The sequence below is a fragment of the Phyllobates terribilis genome, unplaced genomic scaffold (assembly GCF_046119375.1).
Source record: "Phyllobates terribilis strain yellow unplaced genomic scaffold, ASM4611937v1 Scaffold_366__1_contigs__length_1906876, whole genome shotgun sequence".
NCBI lineage: Eukaryota > Metazoa > Chordata > Amphibia > Anura > Dendrobatidae > Phyllobates > Phyllobates terribilis.
In genome coordinates this window covers 1,616,401-1,630,885 of record NW_027363126.1, presented here as the reverse complement: position 1 = coordinate 1,630,885, position 14,485 = coordinate 1,616,401, and the positions used below count along the sequence as shown (strand labels likewise).

At 47.5% G+C, this 14,485-nt stretch overlaps 4 non-coding genes across 4 annotated transcripts; all 4 read left to right on the top strand.

Moving 5' to 3' along the window:
- The first annotated feature begins 5,648 nt into the window (after positions 1 to 5,648).
- On the top strand, positions 5,649 to 5,832 carry LOC141223048 (U2 spliceosomal RNA). The gene has a single exon (XR_012290756.1). It is a non-coding gene; the product is annotated as a U2 spliceosomal RNA (small nuclear RNA).
- Positions 5,833 to 6,947: 1,115 nt separating this feature from the next.
- Positions 6,948 to 7,138, top strand: LOC141223122 (U2 spliceosomal RNA). The gene has a single exon (XR_012290792.1). It is a non-coding gene; the product is annotated as a U2 spliceosomal RNA (small nuclear RNA).
- A 1,115-nt stretch (positions 7,139 to 8,253) lies between these two features.
- Positions 8,254 to 8,444, top strand: LOC141223121 (U2 spliceosomal RNA). The gene has a single exon (XR_012290791.1). It is a non-coding gene; the product is annotated as a U2 spliceosomal RNA (small nuclear RNA).
- A 1,115-nt stretch (positions 8,445 to 9,559) lies between these two features.
- On the top strand, positions 9,560 to 9,750 carry LOC141222903 (U2 spliceosomal RNA). The gene has a single exon (XR_012290619.1). It is a non-coding gene; the product is annotated as a U2 spliceosomal RNA (small nuclear RNA).
- The last annotated feature ends 4,735 nt before the right edge of the window (positions 9,751 to 14,485 follow it).

Below are 14,485 nucleotides of genomic sequence, written 5' to 3'. Positions count from 1 at the left end.
CAAAAAGTTTGGTTGATTAGTCTGTGGCATTCTGTTAAACTGTTGCTTATGGCGGTCTCTGTGAGCTTCTCAGCGACATTCAGCCAGCCAGGTATCCTGCCTGCAGTAGATGGAATGTGGCAATGGAACGCTGGCTGCGCGTGTCATAATAGGCTCTGAGCCTTTATATACCTGTGCACAGCAGCAGCCACCTTCAGTCTGCTGCTGGACAGCCAGCAGCAGCAGCAGCAGGAGAGGTATGTAATCAGGAGCCCTCCTGCTAAGGGTAGACAGCTGCTCGTTCCACCCCACCCCCCGCCTTAATTGGTTCTCCTCCCTTCCAACGGTGTTGAGGCGGGTGGGAACAGCAGGGGGTGAAGGTGCTGTGTTTAAAGAGGTGGAGTTATGCAGATCTAAAACGCGTGGATTGCAGCAGCAGCAAGCCGAAAAGTGCAGGCATGTAAGGGATCTAGAGGTTGACAACATGTCTTCTTAACGGGAGTCCAGGAGCTCATCTCCACAAATGGACTTTTCAGGATCCTTGGGTGGCTCCGTAGTTTGAAACCAATTCTGGTTATCGCTTCTCGGCCTTTTGGCTCAGATCCAGTTGGGGGAACCCTGCTGGGTCTGGGTCGGGGGGCTTTTGGCGTGGAAGGCGACTTCCGGCGTTTTTGGAGCTGCGATCGAGTGCCGTGGGCATTGTACTAGGAATGGCTGCCATCAAGAATACTGTTCGGCTGACTGTTGCTGCTGAAATGAAGCATTCCTTACAGTTGGGGCATATTGTGCAGGATGTGATTATGGATCTGGCATGTATCGAGTTGGATAAGATTTTCTGCATTCAAGAATTCCCATCTTCTGGTAATTATGACATTTCCTTTTACCGTGAAGAAGATTGCCTTAATTTTTTCCAATATCTAAAGGAGCACAAAGACCACCAGCATATGAGGTACATTTCTGTTACTCCTTTATTTTCGGCTGTTGAGAGGCCTCTTGTTGTACATATGTTTAATCCCTTCATTGACACTACTTTAATCAAGGCTTTTTTGTCAAGATATTGTTCCTCTGTGAAGGGAGGCATAGCCCAAAGGAATATTTTTGGCGTTTACAATGGGAATTTGAAGTTTTGGGTCCGCTTTAAACCTGACTCTGAAGGTGTTGGAGGGACCATGCATCCTCCAGCGAATTTTTCAATTGGGGGTAATAGGGGGTTTCTCCACTACCCTGGGCAACCTACCTTCTGCCGTAGTTGTTTCCGTTATGGGCATTTAAAGGAGGACTGCCAGCAAGGGGTTACCTGCAGGAACTGTAAAAGAACTGGACATGATGCAGGGGCTTGCCCTTACCCCCCTGTGTGTGATCTGTGTGGGGGTGTGGATCATACATGTAGGTCCTGCCCAAGTCTGAGTGCACAGCATACCCTTGAGAGGAGGCGTTTTGATAGGAAAATGGATGCCCTTAACATACGTGCAAAGCTCCACTCTGTGGAGGATGGTGAGGGTGCTGGTGTAATACCTCCTGTAATGCCTGTGGAAGAGGTGGAGTCCCATCCTGCTCCAGCTGATGTGCCTGCTGGGGAGAGTAGTACTGGACTGGTGGTGTCTGAGGTCCTCCAGGTGCTTGGAATGGAGGCTAATGACGCCCTTGAAGTATGCAAAGTAGCTGAGAAGCCTGAATCTGCCCAGGGGAATGCTGGGACTATTGCTGGCTTCCTGGAGAGTGAAAGTCTAGATATGGGTGCAGAGGAACTCGACTCTGATCTGATTGAAATGTCCTCATCTGATGGTGAAAGTCTGGGCAAGGAAAAGATATCTGCCATTGAGCTTGCTGCAGGCTTTCATAAAGTTTTTTCAAAAAAGGGCAGCAAAGGAGTTAAAAGGCTGAAGAAGGGGCCTTTGGAGAAGCCTTCCTTTGTGTCACGTAATGTGTTTGATGTTTTGAGTCCGGAGCCAACCATTAGTGAGGGCTCTGCTTCAGGGGTCACTGAAGACCCTATTTCTCCTGGTCAAAGTTTTCTTTCCAGTGAACAGGTGGCTGTACTGGAAGAAGTTATTCAGTTTGGCAGTAGTGGAACTTGAGTTTTTTGTCTCCATGTTCTTTTTTTTGTTTAGTGTTTTTTCATGACTTTGAAGCTGAATATTGCCTCACAGAATGTGAGGGTCTTCCAGTCGGCATACAAGCGTGCATGTGTGCTGGATTTTCTAGCTTCTAAAGGTTGTGATGTGGTATGTGTGCAAGAATGTGGTTTAAATAGGGCGCCTAAGAAGAATGAATGGGATTTTGGTGAAGTGGTGTGGTCATTCTCTCCCATAAATAAGAATGACGGAGTGGGGATTTTGATTAAAAATAGGGACATTTCTATATTGCAAAGTGTAGTTGTGGAGGAGGGTAGGTGTGTGTGCTTGATTTTGTGTTTCAGGGGGTGGAAATTTAAACTAATCAACATTTATGCGCATGCTGATAAGAAGCAGAGACTTGCCCTTTTTGAGAAATTGCGTTTTTTTTTGCATGGCAGAATTCCAACTTTTGTGGTTGGTGATATTAATTGTGTCCTGGACAAAAGGGGTAGAGCTGGTTCAGTGGAATCCAAAATTGACGTGACTGGAAATCTGTGGAATCGTCTGATGTCTGATTTTTCAATGAAAGATGCTGTGGATTCTAAGCCAGGTCCCTATACATACCATGCGGAAGATGGTCGGACCGAGTCCCGTTTGGACTACTTCTTTTTTTCTTCATCTGCTGTAAAATGTGTTAATTATATTCAAGAAAGGGTGTGTTTTTCTGACCATGAGTGTTTGGTGGGGAGTTTTGAGATTGCTAATTTGTTTCATGGGCGTGGAATATGGAAAATGAATGTTAGATTTCTGCAGGATGAAAGGATGAAAATCGAGTTTGCCAGGAAGTATGCATGTTGGGTTAGGAAAAAGAAAGGTTTTGCAAATTTGTTGGTATGGTGGGACTGGGTGAAAGTAAGGATTGGTGTGTTCTTTAGGAAAGCTGGGTATATGAGAGCTAGGAAAAGGAGATGTTTGTATAAGTGGCAAAATAGGAGGTTTTCCTATTTGCATAAATGCAAATCTTTGGGTTTGGACGTTAAGTACGAGTTGGAAAGGGCCAAGAGAGAGATAAAAGAATGGTTTGGGGAGGAGGGTAGGAAAATTATTTTGAGATCTAAAATTGAGGTGAGAGAGAAGAATGAAAAGTGTACAAGTTTCTTTTTTAAGAGGATGTGTGGGGGTGGACGCGACATGAATGTTATGTTGGACAAGAATGGTTGTGAGGTGTATGGGAAGGATGTGATTGGGGTAGTGGCTGATTATTATAAGTCTTTATATAAAAGGAAGGAGTGTGAGTTGGGTGGTTTTTTGAGTGTGATTGATAACTTTGTGCCTGTGTCTGAGTTTCCTTTCTTGTTAGGTGAAATTACGGAGGATGAGGTTAAGTATGTGGTTTCCAAGTCTGCTAAAAACAAGGCTCCAGGGGGTGATGGTATCCCTTGGGAGTTTTATGCTAAGTATTGGGAGTTTGTTGGGAAAGATCTGGTGGCTATTATGAAGTGTTTGTTTTCTGGATGTGGGATGACTGAGAGTATGAAGCAAGGTATAGTGGTATTGTTGTTCAAAAAGGGAGATAGGCGTGTGGTAGGTAATTGGCGTCCGATAACTCTTTTGAATGTTGACTACAAAATCTTTGCCAAACTTTTGGCTAACCGTATGAGAGAGGTAATTTCAAATGTTGTTATGGAGGATCAAGGGTGTGCAGTTCCAAAGAGGAGGATCCATGAGAATGTGATGTTGGTGAGAGATATGATCGGGGATTGTATGGTGAGGAAGAAAGGGGTGATTGTGTGTGTGCTTGACTTCGAGAAGGCCTTTGATAGGGTGGCACATACGTACTTGTTTTGTGTGTTAAGGAAGATGGGGTTTCCAGAGCATCTGGTTAAATTGTTGCATGGATTGTATGAAGGGGCTAAGAGCAAGATTCAGGTTAATGGTTTCTTTTCTGATAGTTTTGAGATTTTTTCTGGGGTTAGGCAGGGGTGTCCATTGTCGCCCATACTGTTCATTTGTGCAATAGAGCCTTTGCTGCAATCTATTAGGAAGGACAAAGTCTTTAGGGGACTTTTGATTCCGGGTAGTGGGGGTAAGTACGTTAAAGTTTTAGGCTATATGGATGACATTTGTATCTTGTGTGATTCTGCCTGTGAAGTGTCAAGAGTGAAGCTTTTAGTTAATGTGTTTTGTGTGGCTTCTGCTTTTAGAATTAATTGGGCCAAAAGTAAGATGAAAGGGTTTTGTTTGCAGGACAAGTTAAACGATGATGATATGGAATGTGTGGTTTCTAAAGGTGTTAGGATTTTGGGTATAGACTTTGATGATGATTTGAAGGGAAAAGAGAGTTGGGAAGAAATAGGGGGCAGAATAATTAAAAAAATTGAGTTTTGGAGGTTACGGGATTTGTCCCTTACAGGGAAGGTTTTGATAGTTAAAAGTATTATTTTGCCTATGATACTGTATGTTGCTTTGATTTTTCCTCCATCAGCTGTGACTTTGAGGAAATTAAATCGGATTCTCTTTTTGTTTTTGTGGGGGTGTAAGATGGAAAGGGCAAAACGAGAGAAGCTAATGAAAAAGACATATTATGGGGGTTTGGACTTTCCAAACTTAGAGGTTTTCATCGGATTAAATTATGTTGGGCTGTTTTGTGAGCTTTTTTTCAAGGATACCAAAGCTGCTTGTATGTTGAGGTATCAAGCAGGCTCTATGTTAGGGCGTTTGAAATGGTCTGTACAGGATTTGAGGAAGCCTTTTTCCTTTATTTGTCCTGAGTGGTATGCTTTTGTGGAAGTGTTTGTGAGAAAGTTTAGACTTGAGAGTTTTAGCATGGGTCACTTTATGAATGAGAAGAAAATGTTAAAAAGAATGTGTGTGGACAGTTTTGCTTGTGGTATTATTGGTTTGAAATCAGCTGAGTGTGAAGGTGTTTGGAGGAAACTATGTAAGTTTGATGTTTCAAATAAGCAGAAAGATTTGCTGTGGCTGTCTTGGCATGGTATATTACCGGTAAGAGCGGTTCAGAAGAAAAGGGGGTTAGTACCATCTGACAGATGTCCTAGAGTTGGATGTGGTGGTACAGAGGACATAGACCATGTTTTCTGGTTTTGTAAGCATGCAAGGGATGTATGGGGTAGTCTGGGCAAGCTTTGTTTGGAGTTGACGGGTGTAAGGGCTCTAACGGTTAAAATGGTCATGTTTGGTCTATGTAATTTGAATAAGGAGAAAGAGAGAGTATTTTGGTTGTTCTTGGCATGTGTGAAAGAGGTTCTGTGGAATACAAGGAATTTGTATGTTTATAGGAATGAGGTTCTTGAGGTAAGTGATTGTGTAAGGATGGTTTTGGATAAGTTGTATTTTTGCTATAAATGGGATGTTGAAAGGAGTTTGGATGCGGAAGGTAAATGGAAATTTTTGAAATGGAAGCACTGGGTGTAGTGTTTTTTGTGTATGGATTTCTGGTTATGGATTGTTTGGCATTGGGTGTGACTACACATTTTTATCACTCTTCAAAAATAATAAAAATTGGCCATAATGATGAGTTTCTGTTGCGTCTAGATGTGTTGTGGAGCCCTTTGGGGTAAAGCTTCGGTTCTAGATGTTTATAGAACCTGAATGGTTTTAAAAAAAAAAAAAAAAAAAAAAATCTGTTCTTATCAGTTTAATATCTGATACGTCCCCTATCTGGGGACCATATATTAAATGGATTTTTAGAACAGGGAGATGGAAAAAGAGCTTGCTCTGTCCACTCCACGCATTGACCTGGTATTGCAGTATCTCCAGGACCGGTGCACCCCTTCTTTAATGCAGTTTCTAAAATCAGAAAGAATTGAATTCAATGTTTTTTGTTCATTTTGCTTGTTTGTCGGATTTTGGGATGGACTCTTTGGCTTTGCTTTTCTTCTCCTCATTGGATTTTTCATGTTCAAAGTTGCAGAAGCCAGATTACAAGCTCATTTTGGTTCAACTTCAGCAACTGTGCATTGCATTGCCATGTAATGTGATGCAATGCTATCTTTCTAGCTCTCCCTTTTTACTTCCTTTTGGATAAACAGACATATTAGGCAAGCATTTTGGAGCTTTCACCTAAATAACTACAGGTGGTGAGATAAGCTGCACAATATAATTGACCTTTCAGTATATTGTTGCACACACACCATCTATTTAGCAAATGCCCTTGTTATCAACAGCAGCCTTTTAAACTCACCTGAGCTAACAGGTATGTGCGCTGGTTACTCTGCTGCGCTTAAAATTTCTTTTTTGGTTTGCTACAATGCCTTTTCTGAAACGTTGTCTCCTTCTGCTGGAACACTGACTTCTTTCATTTAATGCCTGCAGACTATAAAAGAGAACCCAACCCAAAAAGTTTGGTTGATTAGTCTGTGGCATTCTGTTAAACTGTTGCTTATGGCGGTCTCTGTGAGCTTCTCAGCGACATTCAGCCAGCCAGGTATCCTGCCTGCAGTAGATGGAATGTGGCAATGGAACGCTGGCTGCGCGTGTCATAATAGGTTCTGAGCCTTTATATACCTGTGCACAGCAGCAGCCACCTTCAGTCTGCTGCTGGACAGCCAGCAGCAGCAGCAGCAGGAGAGGTATGTAATCAGGAGCCCTCCTGCTAAGGGTAGACAGCTGCTCGTTCCACCCCACCCCCCGCCTTAATTGGTTCTCCTCCCTTCCAACGGTGTTGAGGCGGGTGGGAACAGCAGGGGGTGAAGGTGCTGTGTTTAAAGAGGTGGAGTTTTGCAGATCTAAAACGCGTGGATTGCAGCAGCAGCAAGCCGAAAAGTGCAGGCATGTAAGGGATCTAGAGGTTGACAACATGTCTTCTTAACGGGAGTCCAGGAGCTCATCTCCACAAATGGACTTTTCAGGATCCTTGGGTGGCTCCGTAGTTTGAAACCAATTCTGGTTATCGCTTCTCGGCCTTTTGGCTAAGATCAAGTGTAGTATCTGTTCTTATCAGTTTAATATCTGATACGTCCCCTATCTGGGGACCATATATTAAATGGATTTTTAGAACAGGGAGATGGAAAAAGAGCTTGCTCTGTCCACTCCACGCATTGACCTGGTATTGCAGTATCTCCAGGACCGGTGCACCCCTTCTTTAATGCAGTTTCTAAAATCAGAAAGAATTGAATTCAATGTTTTTTGTTCATTTTGCTTGTTTGTCGGATTTTGGGATGGACTCTTTGGCTTTGCTTTTCTTCTCCTCATTGGATTTTTCATGTTCAAAGTTGCAGAAGCCAGATTACAAGCTCATTTTGGTTCAACTTCAGCAACTGTGCATTGCATTGCCATGTAATGTGATGCAATGCTATCTTTCTAGCTCTCCCTTTTTACTTCCTTTTGGATAAACAGACATATTAGGCAAGCATTTTGGAGCTTTCACCTAAATAACTACAGGTGGTGAGATAAGCTGCACAATATAATTGACCTTTCAGTATATTGTTGCACACACACCATCTATTTAGCAAATGCCCTTGTTATCAACAGCAGCCTTTTAAACTCACCTGAGCTAACAGGTATGTGCGCTGGTTACTCTGCTGCGCTTAAAATTTCTTTTTTGGTTTGCTACAATGCCTTTTCTGAAACGTTGTCTCCTTCTGCTGGAACACTGACTTCTTTCATTTAATGCCTGCAGACTATAAAAGAGAACCCAACCCAAAAAGTTTGGTTGATTAGTCTGTGGCATTCTGTTAAACTGTTGCTTATGGCGGTCTCTGTGAGCTTCTCAGCGACATTCAGCCAGCCAGGTATCCTGCCTGCAGTAGATGGAATGTGGCAATGGAACGCTGGCTGCGCGTGTCATAATAGGTTCTGAGCCTTTATATACCTGTGCACAGCAGCAGCCACCTTCAGTCTGCTGCTGGACAGCCAGCAGCAGCAGCAGCAGGAGAGGTATGTAATCAGGAGCCCTCCTGCTAAGGGTAGACAGCTGCTCGTTCCACCCCACCCCCCGCCTTAATTGGTTCTCCTCCCTTCCAACGGTGTTGAGGCGGGTGGGAACAGCAGGGGGTGAAGGTGCTGTGTTTAAAGAGGTGGAGTTTTGCAGATCTAAAACGCGTGGATTGCAGCAGCAGCAAGCCGAAAAGTGCAGGCATGTAAGGGATCTAGAGGTTGACAACATGTCTTCTTAACGGGAGTCCAGGAGCTCATCTCCACAAATGGACTTTTCAGGATCCTTGGGTGGCTCCGTAGTTTGAAACCAATTCTGGTTATCGCTTCTCGGCCTTTTGGCTAAGATCAAGTGTAGTATCTGTTCTTATCAGTTTAATATCTGATACGTCCCCTATCTGGGGACCATATATTAAATGGATTTTTAGAACAGGGAGATGGAAAAAGAGCTTGCTCTGTCCACTCCACGCATTGACCTGGTATTGCAGTATCTCCAGGACCGGTGCACCCCTTCTTTAATGCAGTTTCTAAAATCAGAAAGAATTGAATTCAATGTTTTTTGTTCATTTTGCTTGTTTGTCGGATTTTGGGATGGACTCTTTGGCTTTGCTTTTCTTCTCCTCATTGGATTTTTCATGTTCAAAGTTGCAGAAGCCAGATTACAAGCTCATTTTGGTTCAACTTCAGCAACTGTGCATTGCATTGCCATGTAATGTGATGCAATGCTATCTTTCTAGCTCTCCCTTTTTACTTCCTTTTGGATAAACAGACATATTAGGCAAGCATTTTGGAGCTTTCACCTAAATAACTACAGGTGGTGAGATAAGCTGCACAATATAATTGACCTTTCAGTATATTGTTGCACACACACCATCTATTTAGCAAATGCCCTTGTTATCAACAGCAGCCTTTTAAACTCACCTGAGCTAACAGGTATGTGCGCTGGTTACTCTGCTGCGCTTAAAATTTCTTTTTTGGTTTGCTACAATGCCTTTTCTGAAACGTTGTCTCCTTCTGCTGGAACACTGACTTCTTTCATTTAATGCCTGCAGACTATAAAAGAGAACCCAACCCAAAAAGTTTGGTTGATTAGTCTGTGGCATTCTGTTAAACTGTTGCTTATGGCGGTCTCTGTGAGCTTCTCAGCGACATTCAGCCAGCCAGGTATCCTGCCTGCAGTAGATGGAATGTGGCAATGGAATGCTGGCTGCGCGTGTCATAATAGGCTCTGAGCCTTTATATACCTGTGCACAGCAGCAGCCACCTTCAGTCTGCTGCTGGACAGCCAGCAGCAGCAGCAGCAGGAGAGGTATGTAATCAGGAGGCCTCCTGCTAAGGGTAGACAGCTGCTCGTTCCACCCCACCCCCCGCCTTAATTGGTTCTCCTCCCTTCCAACGGTGTTGAGGCGGGTGGGAACAGCAGGGGGTGAAGGTGCTGTGTTTAAAGAGGTGGAGTTATGCAGATCTAAAACGCGTGGATTGCAGCAGCAGCAAGCCGAAAAGTGCAGGCATGTAAGGGATCTAGAGGTTGACAACATGTCTTCTTAACGGGAGTCCAGGAGCTCATCTCCACAAATGGACTTTTCAGGATCCTTGGGTGGCTCCGTAGTTTGAAACCAATTCTGGTTATCGCTTCTCGGCCTTTTGGCTAAGATCAAGTGTAGTATCTGTTCTTATCAGTTTAATATCTGATACGTCCCCTATCTGGGGACCATATATTAAATGGATTTTTAGAACAGGGAGATGGAAAAAGAGCTTGCTCTGTCCACTCCACGCATTGACCTGGTATTGCAGTATCTCCAGGATCGGTGCACCCCTTCTTTAATGCAGTTTCTAAAATCAGAAAGAATTGAATTCAATGTTTATTGTTCATTTTGCTTGTTTGTCGGATTTTGGGATGGACTCTTTGGCTTTGCTTTTCTTCTCCTCATTGGATTTTTCATGTTCAAAGTTGCAGAAGCCAGATTACAAGCTCATTTTGGTTCAACTTCAGCAACTGTGCATTGCATTGCCATGTAATGTGATGCAATGCTATCTTTCTAGCTCTCCCTTTTTACTTCCTTTTGGATAAACAGACATATTAGGCAAGCATTTTGGAGCTTTCACCTAAATAACTACAGGTGGTGAGATAAGCTGCACAATATAATTGACCTTTCAGTATATTGTTGCACACACACCATCTATTTAGCAAATGCCCTTGTTATCAACAGCAGCCTTTTAAACTCACCTGAGCTAACAGGTATGTGCGCTGGTTACTCTGCTGCGCTTAAAATTTCTTTTTTGGTTTGCTACAATGCCTTTTCTGAAACGTTGTCTCCTTCTGCTGGAACACTGACTTCTTTCATTTAATGCCTGCAGACTATAAAAGAGAACCCAACCCAAAAAGTTTGGTTGATTAGTCTGTGGCATTCTGTTAAACTGTTGCTTATGGCGGTCTCTGTGAGCTTCTCAGCGACATTCAGCCAGCCAGGTATCCTGCCTGCAGTAGATGGAATGTGGCAATGGAACGCTGGCTGCGCGTGTCATAATAGGCTCTGAGCCTTTATATACCTGTGCACAGCAGCAGCCACCTTCAGTCTGCTGCTGGACAGCCAGCAGCAGCAGCAGCAGGAGAGGTATGTAATTGACGCGCCCCTGGGCCTGTGTCGCGCTGCGGTGCGCACGCGGGAGCTTACCCGGAGCCGGATCCGTGGAGGGTTGTAGTCTCGTGGCGGTGACCCGGTCCGTGCCCAGGGAGTCAAACTGGATGGCAGTCCACTAGTAGTAAATAGTTGATGACTACGCCACCCGTTGAGTGCAGCCAGGGAGCTGCTGCTGCGGGGCAGACCACTGAGGCCGATGGTAGGATTATGCAGCGTGATAGTATAACCCCCAACGGGAGGGGTATGGTCTCAGGGCAGCCGACGTGGATGATGGGGGTAGCAGGAACCACTCAGAGACGGTACGGTGTAGTTCAGGGTCTTTACTGGTAACAACGATAGACCCTCCCGGAGTACTTGCTAGCGAACGGGGCCTGGTCAGTCCTTGAGCAGATGGGATCTCCCCTGGCCAGGCGTAGTTGTAGGCCTCCCAAACTGACTGTACTCTTCTGGCTACCTTGCTAGAAGCTGATGTAAGTAGCCCACGTCCCTGAGTGTACCGTGTGGTGCTCACCCGTATGGCCGGTGACTCGGGGCCTTCTAATGGCTTCCGCTCCACGATGGCGGTGCTGGTCCCACGCGTGTGACCGTGCCTTCGGGCTTCTGGGCCAGAGGACCTGAAATCCCCTGCCTGACGGATTCTGCTGCTGGGTAAGAGTTAGCCCCCACAGCCTCGGACTCCGGGTCCGGAAAGAAGTCTTCTTAGTCAGGGCGAGCTCTGCAGCTGCCAGCCCCTGACTCCTTGTAACTCTGCTGTTTCCTATGCTGCTTCTTGTCTCTACTCCACTTGTCTCCAGGCTCAGGCCCCTGGACAGGGCCTGCCTGTGGAGCAGAGCCCATAGAGCAGCTCTGCTCCCTGTCTTCTCCTCTCAGAACTCCCTACTCTGCCTCAGCCCCAGGTTTATATAGGGGAAGTCCTTCCCCTCCCAAGACTGGGCAGGAGGTGTGGCATGCACAGGATCCCTGACCAAAGGACCTCCCACCTGCTCTCAGATGTAATATCTCTATCACTGTGGCAACCAGACCCCTGGGGTGTCACATTCCCCCCTAGTGAAATTTAGTAGTCCGGGACTAAACATATTTTTGTAACATAACAAAGTATAAACAATAACATTACAATAAGGAAACACATAAAGCTGGTCACGGCGTGTCCGTAACCGGGTGCAGTCTTTGAAGAAAGCAAGGTGTCCATTTCACCAAAACAGGGAGACGTAACCAGGTAGGGGTCTGTCCTACCCCGAGTCCTTAACAGTCTTTTAGTCCATCCTGGGTTACGCTCCACTAACTGTACAAAGGATTCCCGGTAAATCCACCAAGGACTCCTATAAATAACTGGAAACACATAATATTTACAAGATATGGCCGCTCTCAGTCCTCGGCCAGTGGGGATAAGGATTGGCTGCTCACAGTCCTCAGCCTGTGGGGAGATGGGATGGCTGCTCACAGTCCTCAGCCTGGTTAAGGATAGGGGACACACGGGAACAGTTCACACTTGTCCCAACGGGGACCATATTTTAATTAGCAACACAAGTACCCCTACGGGTAACTATGTACAGTTCCACTTTACCGTACTTCAGTAACGGCATCCTCCTGCTCCTTCTTGTGTGTAGGCTTCAGACCCGTCCGGGTCCTCTTGGCTTTCCTCGTATTGGTAGTACTGCAGCTCCTCCTTGGTTAACGTGGAGGGCGTACAGTCCTTTTGCACCTGGGGAGTTCAGGCCTTGCGACCAGGCGTGGAGAGGGTCGCCGTTGATGACGCCCGGGGTCAGAGGGTGCAACTTTGGGCCTGGGCGCGGGCTGGTGGTGGTAGTGCCCAGGGCTGGAGGGCTTGGCCGCAGGGCTTGTTGCGGGGGCTGGAGCAGGTCGGTGTCTGCAGCGCCCGAAATCGGCGGCTCCACCAGGGGGCCCGGGAGCAGGCTGACGCTGGCAGCGTCCGGGACAGGGAGACTCCTCTTACCTGCTCCCGCGACCGCTCCTGCGTCACGCGTCTTCTCCCGGCGCTGGTCGGGGCCGGCGACGACTGGGGCACTGCCGATGCTGGGCAGCTTAGTCTGCTGCCGGTCCGCCATCTTGCTGTCCGTTCCTGGTGTCCTCCTCCCCCCTAGTGGACCGTGGCCTACCTTCCGGAGATCCTCTTCCGTAGGCCGCGGCTCCGCAGTCAATCGTCGGGGTAGAGGACCTGGCGTCGCGCTCCTGTGACGTCGGCGTCTGCTGGGCTCCTTCCAGGACCTTACGCAACGTCCGGACGTGAGGCGGGGCTTCAGTTCTCGCGCGCTTTCGGAGTCCACGCCCCTCTTCTTCCCGCGCGGCGTCCTCAAGATGGCGTCCAATGGCGGGAAAACTCCACGGATGGCGGGAAGAAGGTCGAAGATGGCGCCGGATGGCGGGAAAACTTCGAGGATGGCGGGAAGAAGGTAGAAGATGGCGCCGGATGGCGGGAAACCTCCACGGATAGCGGGAATCTTCACCACTGGTAAGTTTGAACAGTCTTTGCTTTTTAGGCACGCAGTACCCGGTGGTTGCGGGCACGAGATCCTGCCGACTACGCCAAAGTTGACGCGCCCCTGGGCCTGTGTCGCGCTGCGGTGCGCACGCGGGAGCTTACCCGGAGCCGGATCCGTGGAGGGTTGTAGTCTCGTGGCGGTGACCCGGTCCGTGCCCAGGGAGTCAAACTGGACGGCAGTCTACTAGTAGTAAATAGTTGATGACTACGCCACCCGTTGAGTGCAGCCAGGGAGCTGCTGCTGCGGGGCAGACCGCTGAGGCCGATGGTAGGATTATGCAGCGTGATAGTATAACCCCCAACGGGAGGGGTATGGTCTCAGGGCAGCCGACGTGGATGATGGGGGTAGCAGGAACCACTCAGAGACGGTACGGTGTAGTTCAGGGTCTTTACTGGTAACAACGATAGACCCTCCCGGAGTACTTGCTAGCGAACGGGGCCTGGTCAGTCCTTGAGCAGATGGGATCTCCCCTGGCCAGGCGTAGTTGTAGGCCTCCCAAACTGACTGTACTCTTCTGGCTACCTTGCTAGAAGCTGATGTAAGTAGCCCACGTCCCTGAGTGTACCGTGTGGTGCTCACCCGTATGGCCGGTGACTCGGGGCCTTCTAATGGCTTCCGCTCCACGATGGCGGTGCTGGTCCCACGCGTGTGACCGTGCCTTCGGGCTTCTGGGCCAGAGGACCTGAAATCCCCTGCCTGACGGATTCTGCTGCTGGGTAAGAGTTAGCCCCCACAGCCTCGGACTCCGGGTCCGGAAAGAAGTCTTCTTAGTCAGGGCGAGCTCTGCAGCTGCCAGCCCCTGACTCCTTGTAACTCTGCTGTTTCCTATGCTGCTTCTTGTCTCTACTCCACTTGTCTCCAGGCTCAGGCCCCTGGACAGGGCCTGCCTGTGGAGCAGAGCCCATAGAGCAGCTCTGCTCCCTGTCTTCTCCTCTCAGAACTCCCTACTCTGCCTCAGCCCCAGGTTTATATAGGGGAAGTCCTTCCCCTCCCAAGACTGGGCAGGAGGTGTGGCATGCACAGGATCCCTGACCAAAGGACCTCCCACCTGCTCTCAGACGTAATATCTCTATCACTGTGGCAACCAGACCCTTGGGGTGTCACATAATCAGGAGCCCTCCTGCTAAGGGTAGACAGCTGCTCGTTCCACCCCACCCCCCGCCTTAATTGGTTCTCCTCCCTTCCAACGGTGTTGAGGCGGGTGGGAACAGCAGGGGGTGAAGGTGCTGTGTTTAAAGAGGTGGAGTTATGCAGATCTAAAACGCGTGGATTGCAGCAGCAGCAAGACGAAAAGTGCAGGCATGTAAGGGATCTAGAGGTTGACAACATGTCTTCTTAACGGGAGTCCAGGAGCTCATCTCCACAAATGGACTTTTCAGGATCCTTGGGTGGCTCCGTAGTTTGAAACCAA